At 36.8% G+C, this 26,693-nt stretch overlaps 1 pseudogene; it reads right to left on the bottom strand.

Moving 5' to 3' along the window:
• Window positions 1-5,913: 5,913 nt before the first annotated feature.
• Window positions 5,914-6,323, bottom strand: LOC133081273 (GTP-binding nuclear protein Ran-like; annotated as a pseudogene).
• Between the last annotated feature and the right edge of the window lie 20,370 nt (window positions 6,324-26,693).

The following is a 26,693-nucleotide window of genomic DNA, read 5'->3' as shown; positions in this document are numbered from 1 at the left end:
CAAACAAACAAACAAACTCAAAAAGCCCATTAACGTAACTCACCACCCTATCATTCCTCAGGTTCTGAGATCCCTACCCTATCTGCCTTCTTTTTACCTTTCAGAGTCTTCCTCTGTTTGCTTTGTACATAATGTCTAGGATTTTTAGTTGTAATTAGAGGGAGGAACAGGAAGAAGTACATCTACTTCCTGTTCTCTGAAGTGGAATTTCTTAAATCTTCTTTTATTTCTTTTGGTTGGTTTGTTGGTGTTTTATTTTTATTTTATGGGTGCCACATGGTTCTTGTTAAGTTTATAAATCGTATACGTATATTGTTACTATTTCTAAGTTGAGCCTCTGTGGGATCTAGAACACTTGAATCCTCCACCAGTTCACAGTTTCTCTGAAACTACAAGGAGAGTCCCAAGAAACACATGTGTGTATGAAAAACATTCCAGATAGGATCACATTTTATTACTAACTGGGGCTTTGACTCCACAACCCCATATAAATTGGTGTTCTGGTGATTTGGGCTTCAATGTATGTGAGCCTTTAAAATAGTGGAAGCCTAGTTGTGGCTAAGCACAGGGTAAGAACACAGAACCTGGCATCTCCACTTTCTAGCTCGGAGACCAGGAGAAAGTTCCTGAATGTTTCAGCGCCTCTGTTTATTTACCTGTAAAATGGAGATAAATGAGTACTACCTGAAGAGAAACCTGCTGTCATTCTAAAAAATTTCCCCCCTATAAATAAGGTGTCCATTTTCTCTGGTTGTTGTACAGATTATTTTTTTTTTGTCTTTAGTTTTCAGAAGTTTGTTTATGATGTGTCTTGGTATGGATTTTTTGGTTTATCCTGTTGGAGTTCTCCCAACTTTTAAAAAAAATTGAACTATAGTTGATTTACAATGTACACCTGTTAGTTTCAGGTGTACAGCAAAGTGATTTAGTTTCATATATATATATATGATATATATATAAGATGTCAAATATCATTCCCTGTACTATACAGTAAATCCTTAAATCCTTGTTGTTTATCTATTTTATATATAGTAGTGTGTATCTGTTAATCCTAATTTATCCCTCACCCCCTTCCCCCTTGGTAACCGTAGACTTGTTTTCTATGTCTGTGGGTCTGTTTCTTTTTTGTAAATAAGTCCATTTGTATCATTTTTTAGATGCCACTATAACTGATATCATATGATATTTGTCTTTCTCTGTCTGACTTACTTCACTTAGTATGAGAATCTCTAGGTCCATCCATGTTGCTGCAAATGACAATATTTCATTCTTTTTTATGGCTGAGTTCTCCCAGCTTCTTGACCCTGTAGATTTAAGTCTACAGTAGGATTAAGTGTGTTAATATGTATATAGTATTTATAACAGTATCTGTCTCATAAGCACCCTATAAATGTTAGCCATTAATATAATTAGTCCCTCCTTTCCTCAAGGTAGCACAGAAAACAAAAGGCAGTGCAACATGGTCAAAATCTGTCCCTCCGTTGAAAGCAGCATCTTCTAACCTTTTGATCCTGAAGACTGCTTATTGCCCATTTCGCTTTCATGTTTGTGCTTTCCCCTTTACTATGTGAGCAGTTCCCTAACACCACTGGCACAGAGATACTTTTACATTATGTTTTGTTATGTAGTAAACAAATAAAGATCATAATTTCTTTGTAGTTGTTCTGTATCCTGTCACCTTACTGCTCTTTCTTATTAATTCTAGGAGCTTATTAGTTGATTATTTTGAATTTCCAGGTGGCCAATGATTTTATATGTAAACAATAATTCCAGTAATTATATTTTTATGTCAGTTATGACTTAGACTGCCCAGACTTTGAAAAACAGATGATTTTCTGATTTCCAATATAGGCAAAATATCCATTCTCTGTTTCCATATCAACAACTTCTTTCTCATGATTATCACCTCTTCTTTTGCTCTGCATCCAGGAAAGCATCTCCTTACTTATGCTTTTGTTTGTTTTTTATTGCTCCCAATATTTTTATTGATGATTTTATTGCTGGACAAATATCTTAAAAAATAATTTCCAGTAATCAGAATGATATGTGCAGGAGACATATTTCCAGACATTGATGCTCCTTTATTATAGAATTAGAATTATCAGAGAAGATGAACCAAAATATTTTCCTATCATCGTCTGGGCCATCTGCATTTGTTCTGTGCATAAGTAAAGAAAACTCTAGGATTTTGCTCTGTCCAATTCCTTGGGGCTACAATTATTGAAATTTCTATTAGTATTCTTTCTTCTCTTATAATTACTTTCCAGCAGAGTTGCAATTTCTTGCCTTTTCATGTATCTTTATGAACTTTCAAAAGAAATTTAAAGATAGTGTATCAAGCATCAATTTTAACACATACATCTTTGTACCAAATACTAACTTATAACTGTTTCTTATCTTTGTGAACTTGAGTATGCATCTCTCCAGACTCAGTTTTATATCTCAATCAAATTGGGGGAGGATGAGTGAACTAAAATTATTTATGATGTTTTCCATTGCTAATATCATCTTTGATCATAGGCTTATGCTAATAGGGACATTTAAGTTATGAGGTAAATATAATGAAATTTAAGTAATGAAGATTATTAAAAAAAATATTCAGCTCAAATTCATGCAACCCCGAAAACCCCACTTAAAAATAAGTGCCTGGGTGTGGTGTAACAATTCTGACACCACTGCGCATGTATACTGAAATTGAACAATTAAGGAAACAGATGGTGGATGGGAAGATCCAGGTTTCTTACTATTGGGGTGGGAGTTTGAGCTAAGCAAGGAGGGGAGGCTAGAATGATTCATATGGTAATAGATTAGAATTGAAATCACAGGTATAAACTCGTGTTTAGCTTAATATAGATGAGGATGGTTGCAAATAGAAATACATAGAGATGTGATACACACACACACACACACACACACACACACCGGTTAGTATAACACACATATTTCCTTGCTCTGTCAGCTGGGAGGGTCTGGGGGCAACAACACCCTAGGAACAACGAGCACACGTAGCACCCAGATTTGGTTTTTAGTACCATTCTACAATAGACAGAAACAGGGCTCCTTAGAGAAATGGCTAATTCTAAGACTGGGGCAGAAAATATCTATGATGAAGAACCTGGAGCATCTTTTAGTATCAAAAAGTAAGGAAGTGCAAAAAACAAAAAACAAACCCCCAAAACCCCCCAAAAAACCAAAACTCCACAAGGATGAGGGTATATCAAAGGGACACCAGAGCCAATGGAAAGATCTCCCAATGGCCCAAACTGAAACAATTTCAGCAACAAAGTTAAGTAGTAGTAGATTGTAACTCAGAGTATAAAATAAATATCCAAGAGTCCATATTGATATAACTAAAGTATTGAACCAATTAATAGGGAGACTCAACAAATCTCCCATGCCGAAGAATTCATAATAATTTATGTAGATGCTCTGCCCTCTACTAAGTGGGGCATAACTCTCCATTCCTTAAGGATGGTCTGTGGATAGCGGTTTCTTTCCAAAGAGGACAGTATGGAGTGGGAGGGGGGAAAAGTAACTTTACAGAGGAGAACCCCTACCAGGCTACCTCAGTGATCAACAGTGATCAGAATCAACAGTGATCAAAATCAACAGTGATAAGTCATGGGATTAATATGTGCCCTTGATATGATGTGATGAGAATAGCCCTTCACCTCTGTGATCTTCCTCCCAACACACATAACTCCAGTCTGATTGTAAGAAAAACACCAGACAAATCTCAGTTGAGGAAAATTCTACAAAATACTTGATTACTTAGTACTCCTCAAAACTCTCAAGGTCATCAAAACCAAGAAAAGTCTGAGAAACTGTCATAGCTGAGAGGGGTCTAAGGAGACATTACAATTAAATGTAATGTAGTATCTTGGATGAGATCCTGGAACAGGAAAGGACATTAGGTGAAAACTGAGGAAATGCGAATGAAGTATGGACTCTAGTTAATAATAATGTATCTGTATTAGTTCATTAATTGTAACTAATGCACCATACTAAAGAATAGGGAAATAATATTAAATAATAAAGAAAACAGGCTGTGATGTATGTGGGAATTTTGCATTATCTTCCCAGGGTTTTTTTTTTTTTCTGTAAATCTAAATCTATTCTAAAACAAAAAAATTTCCTTTAAAAAATGCCTGCAGGATAAATGAGTGAATGGAAGGAGCAATAAAGAACAGGAAACAAGGATAGAGATTTTTAAAATATTGTGTAATGAAGGAAACTTTGTGGAAAATAATACGTTTGGTTAGTTTAAAAATATAGACTAGGATCATTTATTCTTTTCTTTTCCCTTGCAAAAATAGATGCAAATAGAAGGCAAAAAATTTGGACACTGTGTAACTAAGCCAGCATGTGGCCAATAGCATTGATTTCAGTTTATAGCTTATAATCATAATAATCAGACCAGGGCCTGTGAGCTAAGCTATTGGAACTATTTTTCCAATAGAATAATTACTTTAATTCAGACCAGGGAACTATTGGGTGTGGGGGAGGTGTGTGGTTAGGGTAGTACATAGACCCACTGAAATATTAATTAGTTTATGCAGCTATGGCCAAAAAGCACAGCAATACAGGCTTATATGAGGGAAACAAACCAAAAAAGGACATGAACAATTTTTCACAATTGTGCTGATTTGATTACTGAAAAGTATATTTTGAATTCGTTTTGCTGTTGAATCATTACAAAGCAATGCATTTATCATCTAATTGTTAATTGCTTTTCATGATGTAGATAAATGATAATCAACTTTTTACATTTGCAAATATTTCCCAGCAATCTGATGATGAGGTGCTATTCTGCATTGTTTCTTTTTTTTAATTTTCAAAGTATTTTTTTTTAACTTTTAAAAAAAATTTATTTATTTATTTATTTATTTATTTATTTATGGCTGCGTTGGGTCTTCGTTTCTGCGCGAGGGCTTTCTCCAGTTGTGGCAAGCGGGGGCCACGCTTCATCGCGGTGCACGGGCCTCTCACTATCGCGGCCTCTCTTGTTGCGGAGCACAGGCTCCAGACGCGCAGGCTCAGTAGCTGTGGCTCACGGGCCTAGTTGCTCCGCGGCATGTGGGATCTTCCCAGACCAGGGCTCGATCCCGTGTCCCCTGCATTGGCAGGCAGACTCTCAACCACTGCGCCACCAGGGAAGCCCCTTTCAAAGTATTTTTACACACTTGATGATTTATTTTTTTGTCAATTGAAATAAAAGGTTTTCTCCTTCATTAAAATTACATATATTAATTATCAAAATTTAAAAATATATTGAAAAAGAAAAAGAAAACTAACCATAATCTCATCATGTTAACTTTTTAAATGTATTTCCCATTAGGCTTATTTATTTTTGAACTACAGTTGTGACTATATGTATATTCAATTTGTGTCTGACTTAACAACTTAGCATAAGCATTTTCTCATGCTATTTAAAATTTTTAATAATCACTATTTTGAGTACTGGAAAATATTAAATCAGTTGTTGCATGGTTTACTAATTTATTAACCTATTGGACATTTAGGGGTTTTCCCCAGTGATATTTTATTTACCTATATATGGTCCAATTCCAGAAGAAAAGTCCAAACCCACTGATTTTTTGTGTGTTTCTGTGTGTGCTGTGACCATAGCAGTCTTATATTTGAAACTCAGGAAAGAAACAACTGGAGTCCAAACAGCCAAATATGGAAGTAAAATATAAAGGTAATTTTTTAAACTGCCACATTCATTTCAAATCCCATTCATTTAGCATCATAAAGATGAAGGATATATCTGGTTAGCTGTGCAATAAAGTCGCAAACACACTGCTTACTGGACATCACAAGACAGTTGCCTATAAAACTAGACCTCGCCATTGTAAAGCAATTATACTTCAATAAAGATGTTTAAAAAAAAAAAAAAAAAAAAAAAAAAAACTAGACCTCGGACTTCAGCTTCCTTTTCTCCCAGGGTATCATTCTCTCTGGGAGAGTAGTAGTCTGAGCAGCCTCTAAGCCGTGCTCATACTGAACTTCCAAAACTGAGTCCATGACTATGATTGGTGGGCTGAGAGCACCCGTGCCAACAGACTCCAAGTCAGGATCGCCAGTTAGTTTCCTAGCAAGCCAATGGACAGGCTTCTCAAAGTTGTAGTTACTCCTGGCAGAAATCTCATATTACTGGAGTTTCTTCTTTCATTAGAAGACAATGGATTTTTCCTTAATTTCTCAGTCCTTAATACGCACTATGTTGCCATGCAATTAGATGAGGATGTTTTCATATATTCCTACCAGCTCTCTGTGCCACTTAGGTGCACACTTGTAACTCTCGATGTCACATCAAACATTATAATGGCTTGCTGGGCTTGGATCAAATAGCCATTTCTCAGGCTACCAAATGTATGTCTAATTCATTGAATTTAAAAAGTCTATTGTTGGTATGAAACATGGGGTGATAGCCTTCAACAATCAAAGTGACTACATCTCAAACTCATAAGTCAAATGACACTTTGAAAGTATAGTTTACCAGTATTGTCATCACCAACCGATTCATATTTAAATAGAACTTGGGATTCTTTTTGGGCAGCCATCATGATGGTTCTTCCAGAAGTGTCTCTCTCTGTTCCTCACCTGGCTAAGCCCAATCCATTGTTTGCTTGATTGTTGGTTGGTTTTTATATAATCTCTGTTAGTGATGAAAATGAGAACACTTAAAATGTCAAATACTGCAGCATGAAAATGCCTTTTGACCTAAAATTGCTGAACTTTCTTTTGAATTAAAAACAAAATTCGATTCATAAATGGATGCCTCATTCATGGATATCTAATTCATTCATTCACAGAATACTTACTGAACATCTAGTGTGCCAGGTGCTGTTTCAAGTGCTATGAACAAAGCAGGTAGGAATTCCTGCATTCATGGAGTGTATCTTTTTCACAACCCAGAATCGATGAACCACTGCCTTCTGAGACGAAGTTGGTAATACCTGGAAGGTCACTATTTCTGGAGAAGGAATCTTGACTAGACACTGGATATTCCTTACATTTCCACTCTGGGTTCACCTCCACTTACCTAGAGTGAGCAGTCACTGAGACAACAGAGGAGGCATCAAGAGCTACTAAAATGAGACAGGGAACCCAGAGGACAGATTCTGCTGAGACAGGGTCCAGTGAACAAATTCTACATTTTGTGTGCGTTGGGAGCAGGGGAGCTTGTGGGCCAGAGGAGCAAGGAAATTATTTTTCAAAAACAAAACAAAACAAAAAAACCTGCCAGACTGAATAAAATATACTCTGTGAAAAAACCTAACATGGAAGAAAGAAAAAAGCAAGGCTTAATTTTCACTAAGATTTGGATGCAAACCAGAGTTTTAAATTAGAACAAGAGCCAAATAATGCCTGAAAAGAAACAGAAGTCAGAATGATGGGTTTTATGGCTGGTTTAGAACCATGAAGTTGCTCAGGATTTTTGAATTTTGCTTTTATTTTGGGGGTGGATGAGTATAAATAGTAATCAATATTTCAGAAATTTAGAAAGGGTCACTGGGAGTGAGGAAGATTTATGGAAAACTAAGGACCCAATACTGTCAGGTTGGATCTTTTAATCCAACAAGAGCAGTTATTAAATTTACCAGGTCCATCCTATGCTTCATACTGCACTTCAAGGAGGAGGAAGAGACTAGAGCCACAGCTTTGGAATTATTCTGTATCTTGTCTACATGGGACTAGGAAAGCCATTAGGGAGCCTGCCAACATTGTATGAGAATTCAAAGGAGAGCCTAGAAGAAAAGAAAATAGATTGAATGTGTCCAAGGAAGACAGACAAATAAGAGGAAGAGAAAAAGAACTAGGGTAGAGGATAGAGGTAGAACATATTAACTTGTACTCCTTGAGAAATTAGTTTCTCATCACATCCTTGAAGATATTACTTGCACAATTTACCATGGTTGTGTTGAAAGAAGACAAAAGGACAGGTTATAAAAGGGGCTTGGGAGAAGTTAGGAAAATGTGGAGCTTCATCTATTCTTCCATCATTAAATACTAGAGTTTAGTTGGAATGAAGCAAGATAAATTGTGAATTTGGTTAAATGAAATGAAATGGATTAAAGTGTGGTTTTTGTTGTATACTAAGAGTTTTTTACCCTTTTAGATGAGGGTAACTCCAATCATTTTCCCTTAAAATTTGAAGTAAAAAAATTATAAAGCACAAATAAATAATTTCTTCTGAGTTATATCAGCTGATTATCTAAATATGCATCCTGAATGTGTGAAAGAGTATTTTGGAAAGGTCTATGCGTGTAAAACATTGATGTGTGAACAAAAATCTCTCTGATTTCCCCCATAAGGGGAACAGCTTTGTGGTCTCAAGCTGAGAAAGATAGGAATGGTTTCCTGGTTCATCAGCATCACATGTATCCAAATATTAGCTGGGCATGAAGAGTGAGGTAGTCGCTAGAAAAAACAAGAGTTTTTTCTGGATCCTTAAGGCCCCACTGTGACCTAAATTACACACAGACGTACACACGTACAATTTCCAATGACATCCGTTGAAACTTCCTGTGAGCAACTGGGAAAGGGACTTGGCCCAGAATTCCAAGAAACCCAACCTGAGGTTAAAACCATAGTCATTCCCAGTGCTTCTCAATTGATTCAATTTCCAACGAAATTATCGTTGTCTCTGGTTCCAATAGCAAACTAAAGAGAGAATTGAATTAGAAAGGAGAAACATTTTGTTGAAAAAAAAAAAAAAAAGCAACCACATTACTCTGTGAGAACATTTCAGAAGGACCCAAAAGAGACAGAATTCCAAGATGCTATTCTCAAGATCTGTCGGGTTACCTGGAAACAGATGTTTCATGTAACTAAGGTAGTGACCGCAAGTGAGCAGGCATGGGGAAATCGGGTGAAGAAACTAACACCTTCTCTTTCCTTCAGTCTCATATTTTTTCCTCCTGAAACCAAAGCTTGATTTGCTCTTTGGCTCAAGGAACAGAAGAGGACAGAGGAAGTCACAGTGCATTTCCATTTCTTGTCCAGTTTCCAGTCCCATGTCAGTAGAGCTAAACCTTGGATGGCCTAGCAGCATCCCTGCGGAGGTCTGCTTGGCAGAGAAAGGGAAGGAGCTTGCGTTGGAGGACAGCCATCTGCAGCGCTCAGCCCACAAGCTGTCTGTCTGTCCCCTCTAACCCCTGTCAGTACTACAATGGGGAGAACAAGATAAAGAATACTCCCTTTCTCATCAAAAAATCAAGAATTTTGTGTGTACAGCAGGCAGCAGACTGTGCCTCCTTGGCCAGTGTCCAAGCTGGCTGCAGGAATTCGTCTGCAGCAAAACAAATCAAAGCTGCCCTGTGGCTCGAACTGTAGGTGGCCTAAACCCACCTACATAGCAGCTTCTCCATGACTGACAAGTGTCACGATTAGCAGATTATTGGGCCAATTAAATGGAAATGTTTTTTAAAAGATAACGCGTTTAGAGTCACCATCACAGACACACCAGAATACTTGTCTCTACTAGACTTTGGATTGCATTATAATGTGAAATCATTTAATTGCTAGCATTTATCTACTTTTGGAAAATAGGGTTCTGAATCCCAGGCTGCTGAGGAGAATTGCCTGTGGTATAGTCAGCTATTTTTAACAGTAGCCAAGACAAGAATTCAGATCTCCTGCTGGCTATTCCAGGCTTAATGATTCACCTTTGGTAGACATGGCTCTTGCCCTGGATTGCATACAAGTTGACAAGCAGTCCAGAAAGGTTTTGAACAGATTGTCCTCAGGCCATTTATGTCCTCAAATAAGAATTCACTGAGTATCTTTTGCTAACAAGAGATGAATGTGAGGGGAGTTAAGTTCCTCAAGATTCTAGAGAAATCTTTGGATATTCCAAGGCCTGCTACCACATTCCAAACAGCTTTGTCTGAAGGCTTCATTTCTTACTGAGGTAACCGGGACATTTTTTCTGGAGGAACACCTAAGAAAGGCTACCATTCTGGAGAATTCTGGGGTTTGCAAAGAATATCTGCAGTGTTGTGGAAACTCTGATTTCCAGCTGAACTCCCACAGAACTTCCTGGAGTTCTGAGCCTTATTTTAAAATAGCACATGGCAAAGAGAAAAGTGTAGGCGCAGTCTCTTTTTTTAAAAAGAGCTAAGTAATATAAGAAATAAAACAGGAGAATCTATAAAGAATTTTGAAAATGAAATATGAAATCTCTGTGCAATGGAAATATTTAGAGTAAAAGACACATAGAATGTAGTTCAAATGGGACTTGGGGTAGGAAATGAGTAAGGCTAAATAAAAAATAAATTAAGTACAGATGAATGAGATAACATCACTTAGTGATTACAATCGCAAATTCTGAAGTCAGACTGACCTGACTTTGGGTCCCAGCTTGGTCATTCATTAGATGTGTAGCCTTAGGAATATTACTTAAGACCCTTTCACCCAAGTTTTTCATTCGTTAAAGTAAGAGATGAACAAACCGATCTCATAGTTGTTCATGAAACTTTTCAATGACCTGAAGTGTGTACAAGCTAAATATGAAGCCTGGTACAGAATAAGTGGGCAATAAATCTCAGTTAAAGTTATCTAGAAATCAGGTAATCAGAGTCTGAAAGAAAGTGAAAAGAAGGGGCAATTTATTTGGTGGACAGTAGCAGGAAGCAATTTAGATATAAGAAATATTATGGAAAAATGCCAAAAGGTATGGTGGCCATATTATCTGAAAAAATAAATGAGTACACATAGCTTGAGAGCGAGAGAGATGACCGCTATTGGGATGGCCGTAGGAAATCCAGGAAAGGCCATCTCTGCACGAAAAGTGTGAATTAAATTTACAAAAGAGAAAATTCTTCTGCTGAAAGCTATGAGAAACTAACATCTTTCCTTAGGCTATAATTTTGAGCTAGAGCCAACTGTAAATTACTTAAAGTTTCATAAATTAATGTGGCTCTTTCTTCTTCTCTTTGCATTTGTAGATGCACAGAGTTTGATCATTTGACTACTTGTTAATTTTCACCAAAAGTACTTAATGGAGAAGAGATGAAAAGTCAACTAGTCTTGATTTGCCAGGTGAGTGTAATGGCTGCCAAGGAGAAAACAGTCACAGCGGCTTCCCCATCAGTTTGAACCTAGATTCCAGTGATGTCCTTAGAGACTATGCCTGTAACTTGGTTCTGCCCCAGGTGCATATGCCCAATTTCATGAAATGAAGACTTTTGGGGCTTATAAAGAACAGTTGTCTCCCCTTATCCATGGTTCCCCTTTCCTCAGTTTCACTTACCTGTGGTCAACCATGGTCCAACAATGTTAAATGAAAAATTCCAGAAATAAACACTTCATAACTTTTATATTGGATGCCATTCTGAGCAGTGTGATGAAATCTCCTGACGTCCAGATCCATCCCCTCAGGATGTGAATCATCCCTTTGTCCAGCGTACCCCATTAATCTCTTTAGCCTTCTCAGTTATCAGATTGGCTGTGGACTGTCGCTATCATAGTGCTTGTGTTCAAGTATCCCTGTTTTACTTAACAGCCCTAAAGCACAAGAGTAGTGAGGCTGGCAATTCAGATATGCCAAAGAGAAGCTGAAAGGTGCTCCTTTTAAGTGAAAAGGTGAAAATTCTTGGTTTAATAAGGACAGAAAAAAGTTGTATGCTGAGGTTGCCAAGATCTACAGTAAGAACAATTCTTTTATCCCTGAAACTGTGAAGAAGGAAAAAGAAATTTGTGCTAGTTTTGTTTCCCCTCAAACTACAAAAGTTATGGTTACAATGTGTGGTAAGTGCATAGTTAAGATGTAAAAGGCATCAAGTTTGTACAATCAGATATTTTGAGAGAGATCACATTCACATAACTTTTATTACAGTATATTGTTATAATTGTTCTATTTTGTTATCAGTTTTAATCTCTTACTGTGCTTAATTTATAACAAACTTTATCATAGGTATGTATGTATAGGAAAAAAACCTAGTATATATAGGGTTTGATACTATCAGTGGTTTCAGGCATCCACAGGGGGTCTTGGAATGTATGCCCCATAAGGGGAGACAACTATATAAGCATTGTGCCAGGAGCCAGAGGTGCAAAGAGCAGTGAATAGTAGTGAGGAGGTATTAAACAAATGTGGTGCCAGGGAGAAAATAAACATTAAAAAAATAATCTTACATATAAAATATACATAAGGAGAGCTTTGTAGCTTAATTGTGAAAAAAGTCATCACTGAGGAGTAACTTATTGCTGAGACCTAAATGACAAGAAGGAGCCTGACGCTCCAAGATTGAAAGGAATGATGTTCTAGGCAGAAAGTACTAAGGCTGTTTGTGTGTTTGAAAGACAAAAAGTTGAGCCTACGGAAATGAATTAGTTAAAGGAAAAAAATTATTTATTAGTTAAGGCCGTGTATGAGTTAATATTAATTAAGCAGAGAGTATTAATTTATTATTATTAACTTATTACAGCTTGCCATATGTTGATGTTATATAGATTGATACTGTATCAGCTCATTTTAATGTAGGAAATATATGATAGCATTCTTCCTATTTCATCCCTCCAATCCTTTGTGCTATTGTCGTCATATACTTTCCTACTACATATTTATACATGCCATGATATTATTTTTCTTTAAAAATCAATTTTTGTTTCAAATAATTTAGAAAGAGGAAAAAAACCCCAGTGTATTATATAGTTACCTAAATATTTACCATTTCCTAAACCCGTTGATTCTTTTTATGGATCCAAATTTCTAACTAATATAATTCTTCATAAGCCTGAAGAATTTCATTTAGCATCTATTGTAGTGTAACGTGTTGATAAAAATCCTCAACAAGGGAAGAATAGAAGAGAGTATCCTCCAGATAAGCACATACAAAAAATCTTACATAACATACATAAAGGTAAAAAACTGAATGCCTGGTCTATACTGTTGGGTGCAAGGCATAGATATTCACTCTTACATCTTCTACTCAACATTGTACTGCAGGTTTTAAACAGTGCAGTTAGGCAAGAAAAAAGTAAAAGACATCCTGACTGGAAAAGAAAAAATAAAACTGTCTTGATTCATAGACAACAGGATCATCTATGTGGAACACCTAAGGAATCTACATAAAAGATGTGAAAACTAATAAATGAATTTAGCAACTTGAAAGATACAATGGACATATACAAAGTCAAAAATTGGAATTAAAAAAAACTGCACTATTTACAATATCAATAAAACAGGGGATACTTAGGTATAAATCTAACCAAATATTGTAAGATTTGTATGCTGAAAGCTGCAAAACATTGATGAGAAAAACTAATGACACAAATATGAAGAGAGCTCTATTGGTGATCATGGGTAACAAATCTTAATATTGTTAAGAGGGCAGTTGTCCCCAAATTCATCTATAGATTCAGAGTAAAGCCAATCAAAGCCCAGAATTTTTTTTCCTAGAAGTTGACAAGGTGATTCTACAGTTTTCATGAAAATTCAAAGGATCAAGAATAACTAAAAAATTTTGTAAGACCAAAACATAAGTATTTCCACTTCTGTGAAGATGGAGTAGACATACTTTTTCCTATTCCTCTAAGTACAGCTTAAAATTGCACGTTATATATGAAACAAACATATAATGACTCAAAAGTGGAGAGAAGACACTGGCTAAGGATTTTGGAACACGAGGAATTAATGGTAGTGAGTTTTATTGCTTTTCTTTTTGCCTCATATACCCCATACTTGAAGATGAAGAAACTGGCAACCAATAAATGCCACAGTCACGGGGGGAAGTGGGAAGCACAGAAACCAATGACAACAAAAACCAAAGGACCAGAAAAGGGGCAGCCTAACAAGAGAGAAAACTTTTAGGAAAAAACCACTCTACTATAGTCAAACACCACACACAAAACAACAGCAACAAAAAACAAACTCTGACCTTTTCATAAAAGTTTTAAAGTTTGATGTAGTCTCATTTGTCTATTTTTGATTGTTTTACCTGTGCTTTTGGTGTCATAGCTAAGAAATCATTGCCAAATCCAATGTCATGCTTTTCCCTTATGTTTTATTTGATGGGTTTTATAGTTTTACATCTTACGTTCAGTTCTTTAATGTATTTGAGTTAATTTTTCTATGTGGTATAAGGTAAGAGTCCATCTTCATACTTTTACATGTGGATATCTAGTTTTTCCACCACCATTTGTTGAAGAGACTGTCTTTTCCCCACTGAGTGGACTTGGCACCCTTATTAAAGATCATTTTTCCGTATACATGAGGGTATATTTCTGAACTCTTTATTCTATTTCACAGGTCTATTTGTCTATCTTTATGCCAGTATTACACTGTTTTGATTACTGTAGCTTTGTCATATGTTTTGAAATCAGCAAGTGTGAGTCCTCCAACATTGTTCTTCTTTTTCAAAATTGTTTTGGCTATTTGGAGTCCTTTGAGATTCAATATTAGTTTTTGCATAAATTTATTTCTGTAAAAAAATGCCATTGGGATTTTGATAGGAATTGAATTGACTCTATAGATTGCTTTGGGTAGTAGGGACATTTTTAACAATATTAAATCTTCCAGTCCATGAACATGGAATGTCTTTCCATTTATTTGCCTTTTAAAATTTCTTTCAGGAATGTTTTATAGTTTTCATTGAGCATCTTTATGTTCTTTACAGTTATTTTTTTTTTAAATAAATTTATTTTTGTTTATTTTTGGCTGCATTGGGTCTTTGTTGCTGTGTGCAGGCTTTCTCTAGTTGCGGTGAGTGGGGGCTACTCTTCCTTGCAGTGCATGGGGTTCTCATTGCAGTGGCTTCTCTTGTTGTGGAGCACGGGCTCAAGGTGTGCAGGCTTCAGTAGTTGTGGCACGTGGGCTCAGTAGTTGTGGCTCATGGGCTCTAGAGTGTAGGCCCAGTAGTTGTGGCGCATGGACTTAGTTGCTCTGTGGCATGTGACATCTTCCCTCTTTACAGTTATTTTAAACCTTTGTCAGGCAGCTCACAGATCTGTGTCTCTTCAGAGTCAGTTTTTGGAATTTTATTATGTTCCTTGACTGACCCAATGTTTCCCTATTTGTATGCCTCTTAAGTTTTTGCTGGGTTTTGGGCATTTGAAAAAACAACCACCTCTCCAAGTCTTTGCTCACTGGTTTCATACAGGGAAAGATCTTCACCATCACCCCAGTTGGAGGTTCTAGGACCTCTCAAACTTTATCTGCTCTCTTACTCACCCTGGCATCTCCCTCAAATTCAGTGTCTTGCTCATATCTGTTTTCAGCAGCTCCCAAACTCTAGCAGTGGTCCCTTCAGCACTATGAGTCAGACAAGACAGAAACTAGTCGCTTGGGAAGCCCCCAGAGAAGCCAGAATGTTAGACTGATGATCCACTCTTCTGTTCTCATCCTGAAGGAGGAGCCCTGGTACAGAAGGTTTCCTCCCACTTGCTCGTGCAATTTTGCATAAGGGAGAGGGGAACGAATGGCCATGCCAAATGCCACAAGGTTTCCTACTCCTTGTGTTGGAATCCATTCTTGGTTTACAATGTCCTGGATGCTGTAGCTTTCAACTGGTCTCTAGAGTTCTCAGAGAGGTATTGTGATTCATATATTGTTGTTAACTTTTTGTCTCTGTGGGGGAAGGAGGGCCTGTAGTCTACTAGTCCATCACGTGGCTAATGTCACTTGATTAATTAATTTTTGACCAAGATGTGAAGGCAATTTAATGGAGAAAGCGTAGTCTTTTTAACATAAGGTGCAGCAACAATTAATCACCCAAAAGGAAAAAAGAAACTTTGATCCATACATAAAGTTAATTCAAAAGCAATCATAGACCTAAATGTGAAATTTAGAAACTATAAATGCAATTAACTGCAGTATATGACTTCTTGATAATACCATTTATATGGAAATTTAAAGGTCCTAGAATAGTCAAAGCATCTTGAAAAACAGAAACAGTGTTTGAATACTCATATTACCTTATTTTGTGATTTAATATAAAGGTACTATAATCAAGATAGTATGGTACTGGTTTAAGGATAGATAAGTAGACCAAAGGAGCCTAATGGAAAGTCAAGTAATAGATCCACACATAGATTTTTTGACAAAGTTGCTATTGTTATCTAGTGTGGAAAGAAAAATCTTATCATCAATCTTATTGTTTAAGTGGATATCTTTATAGAAAAAAAGTGAACCTTGACCTGTGTTTCACAGTATACAGAAATCTCAACTGAAGATGGATTATAGACCTAAATATAAAAGCTTAAAATATAAAGCTCTTTGCTACCTGGAGATTATCTTTGCTACATTGAAGTAGACAGATTACTTAGAATATAGACATCACTAACAATAAATGAAACACTTGAGAGATCGGATTTCATCAAAATTAATAAACATTTGTTCATCAAAAGATATTGTTAAGAAAATGAAAAGGCAAGGCACAGATGGGGAGAAAATATTCAAAATAGACATATGACAGAAGGAACTCATATCGAGATTATACAAATCAAAATTTTTCAAATAAATAACAAAAAGCAAGCAACTCATTAAAAGTAAGAAAAATATGAAAATAGATCCTTCAAAAAAAAAAAGAGGATGTACAAATGGTCAGTGAACACGTAAAACATACTCAACATCTTTAGTCATTATGGAAATGCAAATTAAAACTACAGTGATTACCAGTACATACTGATTAGAATTTCTGAATTTAAATTGACTATAAATTTCAATTGTTGAAAAGAACGCAAAGCAACTGGTGCTCTCGTACAGTATGGTGGGAATATAAAATAGTACAACTTGAGAAAGTTATTAGCATTTGCTTTTATAGAATTAAACATACATTTATCTTATGGCAGCAGTTTCACTTCTAGTGATTTACCCCAAAGCAATGAAAGCACGTGTCCATCCAAAGACTGGCACAAAGATATGTATTGCATTTTTATTCATAATAGCAAAAATTGGGAGTAAGCCAAATGTCCATCAAGAGGAGAATGAATAAATAAATTTTGGTATATTCACACAGTGGACTGGTATTCAGCGATAAAAAGGAACAGATTACGGATACATGCGACATTATAGACAAATCTCAAAAATAGTATGCTGAGCGAGAGAAGCCAGACACAGAAGAGTATGTACTGTTATTCCGTTTTTTCCAGTGGTATCTGTGGTTATTGAAATCCAAATGGTGGTTCATTTAGGTTATGGAGGTGGGGAAGGTAGACTGGAAAGAGGCTTGAAGACACTTTGTAGTGTGATGTCAATGCTGTAGATCTTAATCGGGTTGTTGGTTACATGGGTGTACATGCTTGTGAAAACTTATCAAGCTGTTCACTAAAGACCTATGTATTTTAAAATCTGTATGTAAGTTTACCTTCATAAAAAAATTTTAAAGGAAAATAAAAATATTTTTTAGTTAAACAAAAACAAGGTAATTCATTACTAGCAGATGAGCACTCACGGAAATACCAAAGGTTATTTTTCAGGCAGGTATAACAGGTGTTGAAGATGTAGTTGAAACTCAGAAGCTGCAGGTAGCAATGTAAATTGATACAACTTTAAAAAAACTGTTCAGACTTATCTATAAAACCAATGACCTGGCAATTCCACATCTCTTTACCTAGGACAGTACATCTGGGATTTTCCATGTGTATCTGCAATTTTCAGAGAAGGTGGGAAATTCAATAGCAAGGTCAGAATATAAGACGCAGTCAAATCTCTATTTGGATGGTGGGACTGATGGGCATTAACCTGTGATGGAACCTGGGCTCCTGAACAGAGCTGGGAATCAAGGAGGGTGAACCAAGGGTAGTATGAAGGGAGAACTGCAGCCCCACACCAGCACCGTGTGGCCTGGCAGGCCGGCCCTAACCACCCCAGAAGCACAGCATCCCACTCACCCCAGGGTCCACACAGCCATGGCTCTGGACTCTCCCAGAAACAGATTAACACCTGTAAATCCAAGGCTATGGAAATGCCTCTGGGTAGTCTCACTATTTCATTTTAATTAAAACTCAATCTGTTCTCTGATAAAACAAAAAAAAATCACAACACTGATTACAAGTGGTGCCTTTCTACATGCAGTTTTTCTACCCAAATCCTTGTCTTTTATTCCCAAAGCGTTCAATCAGAATTTCCTATGTTCCTTACATTTTCCTGGCACAGCAAGCTCAACAGAGGGTTGAGGTGGAAGGAAGTTAAAGCAAAGTCAAAGGCACCGAAATGAATGAGAAAACAATATAGTGTTTGGGGAATTAAAAGTAATTCAGTCTCACTGGGCTGTCAGCAGTAAAGGGAGCTGGGGTGAGAGTTGAAGCTGGAAAGGTAGGCCAACCTCAAATTGGAGAAATTTTGCAGATATGCTTGGATTTTCAACTTTTTCTCAAGTGGTCATGAGTTTTTACCACTTCACTCACAGTTACAAAGATTAAAGACTCCAATCACTTTTTTTTAATCTACATAAGATTTTTTGAAAGGCAAATGCTCTCCAGAAGTTTAAGGATTGTCTCTCTATAAATATATTCACATGAGGACTATATTTTGGAAAACAGTGTGGTGTTCTTTTTGTGTTTAATCTGTGCTTGACATAGAGTAGTAAGAAAGGATCCAGTTTCCTCCCATTGGTCCTGGTTCTCATACCATAAGCATTTACCCAATTACTACCAAGACCATTCTTCACAGACTTCATTATCTACTTCCTTTGCAGGTTTGTGTTGAAATGTTTTAGACTCTACCTAGGGATGCTTTAGTGAAAGTAGGAATTAAGTCTATCTAAAAAGTGAAAAGAAAGCACTTCATTTAATTCCTCTCCTGACTAGCTCATTCACTCTTTCACTAGTTCTTCAACTTCAGAATCTCTAGTACACTGACCTTCCTGTTCTTCTAATCTGTCTATGACCTTTTGTTTCCGTTTCTTTTGCAATTTAGATAAGGCCTGTGGATCATCACTTCAAACTCTCTCTTTGTGTGTCCTTTAGTTTTTCACCCCCTTTTTTTTTCTTCCCAGTAAAACCCAAATGAACATCTTCAAGTCCAGAAGAAGAGGAACAGGAAATGAGGAGTATGGAAAAACAATTAGATAGGAGCCAGCCCAGAAGTAGGAAGCCCACCATGATGGTCTTTCTGAAATCTAAGAAGTGAGAAGAGCCTACACGATGGCAAAGGGACATAAAGCACTAAGATTAGATTCTGGGAAGTGGAATTGTAAGACTCTGTTTCTGGCTTTTGCAGCTGGATAGTGGCCATCTGTTCGCTAAGATTGGTAACAGTGAAAGAGTAGACTTTGGTAAAGAGGAGAGAATCTACTTTCGCTAAGAATTGGAAGTCCTTCTGAGGTCTCCAAATAGAGCTTTTCCGGAGTTGAGAGAGTTGTGGGATGCATAGGTGATTTGGGAGTCATCAGCGTGTAAACAGTAACTGCAGCCAGGGGGTTTAATTAATCTACAAAAGGAAAATGTGTTGAGAGAGAAAAGGAGAAACCAAAGGCCAAAACAGGACTCCATTAAGGAAATGTTCAGAAGCCAAGGGCAAAGAAAGCATCAAAAAATTAAGTAATGAGCTGAAACAATGCTGAGAGGTCAAGAAAGATAAGGATAGAAAATGTCTTTAGGATTTAACAATGAAGAGTTAATTATTGCCTCAGAGAGAATATGTAATCATATTTAAGGCTGGAAACCAAGTTTGCAATAGCTTGAGAAGTGAATAGAGCATGATAAAATGAAGAAAACTTAGAAATGGTCATTCAGTAAGCTCAGCTGAAAAGGAAAAGAGGACAGGAAGAGGACAATGCATGGATGAGGCAGTATTTTAAAGGTGGTGATAATTTGAGTATGTTTAGATGTTGATGGGAAAAAACTCGAAGATAAGGAGAGGTGGAACATTTAGAATAATATGGAAGAAATAGATGGAGTAAGGATGCTGAGAGGTAGGTGGGGATGGGAGCCAGAGCATAGGCAGTGAGATTATTTGAGACTGAAAAAGATCTTCCTGTTGAACCCTTCTACATTGTTGGTGGGAATGTAAGTTGGTGCAGCCACTATGGAAGACAGTATGGAGGGTCCTCAGAAAACTAAAAATAGAACTACCATATGATCCAGCAATCCCACTATTGTGCATATACCCAGACAAAACTATAATTCAAAAAGATACATGCACCCCTATGGTCATAGCAGCACTATTCACAATAGAAAAAATATGGAAACAACCTAAATGTCCATCTACAGATGAATGGACAAAGAAGATGTGGTACATATATACAGTGGAATACTACTCAGCCATAAAAAAGAATGAAATAATGCCATTTGCAGCAACATGGATACAACTAGAGATTATCATACTAACTGAAGTAAGTCAGAAAGAGATAGACAAATACCATATGATATCACTTATATGTGGAATCTAAAATATGGCACAAATGAGCCTATCTACAAAGCAGAAACAGACTCACAGACATAGAGAACAGACTTGTGTTGCCAAGGGGGAGGGAGGAGGGAAAGGGATGGACTGGGAGTTTGGGGTTGGTAGATGCAAACTATTACATGTAGAATGGATAAACAACAAGGTCCTAATGTATAGCACAGGGAACTATATTCAGTATCCTGTGATAAACCATAATGGGAAAGAATATTAAAAAAAAGAATGTATTTAGGTGTACAACTGAGTCACTTTGCTGTACAGCAGAGATAAGCACAACATTGTTAATCAACTATACTTCAATTAAAAAAAAAATTCCCTGTTGCTTTGATTTGAAAGGTAAGGATTAGGGATGAAAACAGATGTAGGCAAGTAGGCTGGTGGGGTCTGGATTGGGAGCAGGGAATAGCTGGAACTTCCTCCCAAAGGCATCTATTTCTTTTTTTTTTTTTTTTAATTAATACAATTTTTAATTCAAGAAAAACTGCTTTAATTAAAGTTTTGAAACTACATATTGAAAGGGCATTCTACATATATGGGGAAACTGACACAAAACATTCAACACTGAGATATATTTTACTAAAATATTCATATTTTAAAGGAAAACGAATCATTTAGGCATCTAGGCAAAAAGATCAACTCACAAAGAAAAGACAATGAAATTGTCATCAAGCTTTTAAACAGTCCCCCTTTATGTCAGGAAACGATGGAGTTAAGAAACTCAAAAGAAAGTAAAAAGATAGCAAAGGATATTACATATTCATCTGTAGTGTGTTGAATAGTGGCCCCAAAAAGATAGGTCCAAGTCCTAACCCCCAGTACCTGTGAATGTGAACTTGTTTGGAAATAGGGTCTTTGCCAATGTAATTAAGTAAAAGATCTCAAGATGACATGATCCTGGATTTAAATCAGGCCCTAACTCCAATAACAAGTATCCTTTAAGAGACATAAAAGAAGACAAAGAGACACATTAAAAAGAAGGTATTGTGAAGGTGGAGGCAGAGATTGTTTTTATGCTACAACATGCCAGGGAACTCCAAGAGCTACCAAAAGTTGGAAGAGGCAAAGAAGGATTTTTTGTAGAGCTCTGGAAGGAGTGTGGCCCTTCCTGTATATTTTTATTTATTTATTTATTTATCTATCTATCTATCTATCTATCTATCTATCTATCTATTTATTTATTTATTTTTTCACACACAGACACACACACACACACTGTATTTTATTTTTACAAGAGAGAAATAAACTGACACCAAGCATTGTAAATGTATGACCTACAGCAAAAGCAACAATGATTGCAATTACCAAACACGAAACACACTCATACTATGTCATAATATTGACGTTCAGTCCAGTAATCCTCCACTGTAACAGCTCCTTTACTTTGTAGTGAAAATTGATTTGTATATTTTTTGCCTCTGAGTCCTTGTGGGATTTTTTTTTGTATTATTCAAACAGAAAGTCACAAAAATTATAATCATCCTCATCAGTTCACTCAGTCCCATGTAATTAATTTTTTTTTATCTTGATCTTCTGTTAGCACTTTTATGAATTCATCAGTTTTCCATTAGAGTTCTGAAAATGCTTATTCATTCAGTTCAGCAGTATAGTCAGGTACCAGAAACCTGTACTTGTCAGAGTCTTTTCCATGAATTCCTTGAAGATGAAACCCTTTTATAGGAACATTTTTGCAAAAGCATCAGAGTACACCCAGAACTGTCTGTAAATAACAAAAGACTTAAAAATGACCACGGTTAAAGATTTGATGAAAGTTCATAATAATACAATTGACAAGGAAATTGAGTTATTTCTGAGATATACATTTTAAATTAATAACTAGAATTATGTCTTATAATATTATACCAGAACATATAAGATTTTTAGAAATTTCATGTAATGTCTGAAACATTTATATTAACATATTTCCATACAAATAACCCAGAGAAAGTTTAGTATTAGTTTTTTTTGTTTGTTTGTTTTTTTATACTGCAGGTTCTTATTAGTCATCGATTTTATACACATCAGTGTATACATGTCAATCCCAATCGCCCAATTCAGCACACCACCATCCCCACCCCACCGTGGTTTTCCCCCCTTGGTGTCCATACATTTGTTCTCTACATCTGTGTCTCAACTTCTGCCCTGCAAACCGGTTCATCTGTACCATTTTTCTAGGTTCCGCATACATGCGTTAATATACGATATTTGTTTTTCTCTTTCTGGCTTCCTTCACTCTGTATGACAGTCTCTAGATCCATCCACGTCTCAACAAATGACTCAATTTCGTTCCTTTTTTTGGCTGAGTAATATTCCATTGTATATATTTACCACCCATTCGTCTGTTGATGGGCATTTAGGTTGCTTCCATGACCTGGCTATTGTAAATAGTGCTGCAATGAACATTGGGGTGCATGTGTCTTTTTGAATTATGGTTTACTCTGGGTATATGCCCAGTAGTGGGATTGCTGGATCATATGGTAATTCTATTTTTAGTTTTTTAAAGAACCTCCATACTGTTCTCCATAGTGGCTGTATCAATTTACATTCCCAACAACAGTGCAAGAGAGTTCCCTTTTCTCCACACTCTCTCCACCATTTGTTGTTTGTAGATTTTCTGATGATGCCCATTCTAACTGGTGTGAGGTGATACCTCACTGTAGTTTTGATTTGCATTTCTCTAATAATTAGTGATGTTGAACAGCTTTTCATGTGCTTCTTGGCCATCTGTATGTCTTCTTTGGAGAAATGTCTATTTAGGTCTTCTGCCCATTTTTGGATTGGGTTGTTTGTTTCTTTAATATTGAGCTGCATGAGCTGTTTATATATTTTGGAGATTAATCCTTTGTCCGTTGATTCGTTTGCAAATATTTTCTCCCATTCTGAGGGTTGTCTTTTCGTCTTGTTTATGGTTTCCTTTGCTGTGCAAAAGCTTTGAAGTTTCGTTAGGTCCCATTTGTTTATTTTGTTTTTATTTCCATTACTCTAGGAGGTGGATCAAAAAAGATCTTGCTGTGATTTATGTCAAAGAGTGTTCTTCCTATGTTTTCCTCTAAGAGTTTTATAGTGTTCAGTCTTACATTTAGGTCTCAAATCCATTTTGAGTTTATTTTTGTGTATGGTGTTAGGGAGTGTTCTAATTTCATTCTTTAACATGTAGCTGTCCAGTTTTCCCAGCACCACTTATTGAAGAGACTGTCTTTTCTCCATTATATATCTTTGCCTCCTTTGTCATAGATTAGTTGACCATAGGTGCGTGGGTTTATCTCTGGGCTTTTCTATCTTGTTCCATTGATCTGTGTTTCTGTTTTTGTGCCAGTACCATATTGTCTTGATTACTGTAGCTTTGTAGTATAGTCTGAAGTCAGGAAGTCTGATTCCTCCAGCTCCGTTGTTTTCCCTCAAGACTGCTCTGGCTATTCGGGGTCTTTTGTGTCTCCATACAAATTTTAAGATGATTTGTTCTAGTTCCGTAAAAAATCAAAGGCATCTATTTCTAATATCAGTTATTTTAAGGAAGTGAAGGGAGAAAGTTGAGATCAAAAGATAAAAGGGACTAGGGCAGAGGAGAAGGAAAATGAAGATGAAGATCCAGCCAAGGGTCTTCCCTGGTGGCGCAGTGGTTAAGAATCCGCCTGCCAATGCAGGGGACGCGGGTTCGAGCCCTGGTCCGGGAGGATCCCACATGCCACGGAGCAACTAAGCCTGTGCGCCACAACTACTGAGCCCACGTGCCACAACTACTGAAGCCCACGCACCTAGAGCCCATGCTCCACGACAAGAGAAGCCACCACAATGAGAAGCCCGCGCACTGTAACGAAGGGTAGCCCCCACTCACTGCAACCAGAGAAAAGCCCGAGTGCAGCAACGAAGACCAAAGCAGCCTAAATAAATAAATAAATAAAATAAATAAATTTATTTTTAAAAATGTATTTAAAAAAAAAAAAAAGAAGGTCCAGCCAAGACTGGCAACTGCCTAGATGTGTAATTTCAGATTCTCAACTGTCTTCTAATAGAATTACCTGGAGAACTTTAAAAAATACTTATTCCCAGTTTCCAACCCAAGAGATGCTGATTTAATTGTTTTGGGCAGAGTATTTTTCAAAAGCTTCCTAGGTGATTCTAATGTATAGCCAGAGTTCAGAAAGTTCTTCTCTGATCCCTTTGTTTTTGGGATTTTGCACCAACTGGGTAGAAGTAGCGAAGGCAGATGGTTGAATTGACTAGAGTTGGAGTTTTGCTGGGCAGGTTCAGAGGAAGGATAATGGAAAAAGGTTGAAGGGCTGGCCTACAGAGTCTAGGCTGAAATGAGAAAATGAAGAACATGAGGTGATTAAAAAGACTGATAGAAAATAGAGTAGCCAAGGAGTGGTGAACACATGCAGAAAGAGGAAGAGGGCAATTGATTGATCCGGCAGCAATGAAGAAAGTAGCATTCCCTTTCAACTTTCTGATGATCTAAATCCACTCCTTCAGTAGCATGCCCCTGAAAATAATTTTTAAAACATTTTAGACCAAAACTATAAAAGAAATAGAAAATAGAGTTTATAGAGAATTGGTCATTACAGCAGTGCTTAAAGTATGGAGGAGCAGAAGCCATAGATAGTGGGGGAAAATTCTCAATTAAAAAAAATTTTTTTATGGTTTTTCTTACTCCTCATGTATCACTCTGAGGTTTCTTGTAATTAAGAACTTTTAGCACCTAAGAAAGTAATTGGGATCTTCAATTTTAGTGGGTATTAGTAGTAGTAGTATGATTTTAAGATAATCCCTCCTCTGGAAGTAGAGATATGAATAATGCTTTTCTCTAAAGAAAGGATGTGGTTAATTGAATTTAGGGATCCTGGCTATATTATCATTAAGTTATTGGAATGATCTTAAGTCATCTGCATATGATATAAGATTTTAAATAATAGAAGCCCCAGAATGAGACGCATGATAAACAAGGCATCAACAGACCTCAAGACAAAACTCATTTACTGTAGATTTCTGTAAGAGCCTAGGAAAAAAACTGTGAACCTTTCTTAACAGGTGAAGTAACAATAAGATGGGGGAAAACAGCAGAGACCTTCACATCCTACAGCCACACAAAATGAAGTCTCGATCATAACTCGAGAGAAGAGAAAGAAAAACGCGTTCTGAGAATGCTCACATTATTTCACAAGGAGTCTTAGAAAAAAGACAGAGCACTATTCATTGGAATTTTTTTCCCATTGTTCTCTCTCATTAAAACTGGCCCTGTTTTGTCTTCCTCTGAGACTGTTTGAATTGTAGATTCCAATGTCCTTTGAACTTTGTTCTTTGATAAAAGTTGGGCAAAAAACACATGCCACAGACAACTGTGGACCTGAGATTTGAGACTCGTGATAGTCCTGGGGAAAACTTCCCGCCCCGTGCCAAAAAAAGGAAGACAAGTGTTCAAACTGACCAGGAGGCAAAATATTTCCATGGTTAGTCATCAATATCTACTAAGAGGCATCAATAAACTGCAAGCTTTTTAGATTCAAAGGATTTAAAAAAAAAAAAAATCTTGTTTACCATCCCCATCAGGCTGGCAGGGCAGAAGGAAACATCTCCTAGGATTGGTGTCCATCAACACATTTCCACCAAAACAGTTTCTGGAAAAAAGCACATTTCTGTATGTTCCTCCTCAAAAGATAATGCCTTTTCAATAGCCTGAAAGTAAACATGTGACAAATTAGGGAGATTATGGAGGAGTTTTGTTTTCAACTGTTTTTTCCACTCTATGCCTTTTTTCTTCCTTCTTGCAAATGAGAGTCTATAAATGTAGGCATTTATGAATGGGTTCTCTTTGATTTGAATACCTTTCTAATGGTGATAGTTTAAATTGATTGAGGTCTGTATTCCTTTTTTTCTTCCCAGCAGGCTGTTTCTCTGTGTCTTAGTAAATTTATGGTGCTGCTCTATTCCAACTGGCTGGATTGGGTTGCATTCATGTTACCCAGATCACTCTTCCTCATAATTGAAATACATAAAAGCTAAAATGTGGCTCAAAGGATTTCCATTGGACCCCATGTATTTGAAGGGAATTTTTGAGCACAGAATGCAAAGCTGATCATATTCTCAGAATGTGAAATCATATTCTCAGAAAAACAGATCCCAGAGCAATAATGCTTCTCACCTCCAACACTAGACAACCAGGGGAGCTGACCCACTGAGCTCCATTCTGGGGGAAGACAGAGGTTGGGATCCAGGCTTATAAACTTCACTGAGCCCCGGACCCAGGAAGTGAAGTAATAATGAGGTAATGAGGTAATACACACCAATAGGAAGTCTGCATAACTAAGTCCCCATGGGGAAAGTCGACAGAACTCTCCCTTCT

This window comes from Eubalaena glacialis, chromosome 20 (assembly GCF_028564815.1).
Source record: "Eubalaena glacialis isolate mEubGla1 chromosome 20, mEubGla1.1.hap2.+ XY, whole genome shotgun sequence".
Classification (NCBI taxonomy): domain Eukaryota; kingdom Metazoa; phylum Chordata; class Mammalia; order Artiodactyla; family Balaenidae; genus Eubalaena; species Eubalaena glacialis.
This window is presented reverse-complemented; position numbering and strand designations above follow the sequence as displayed.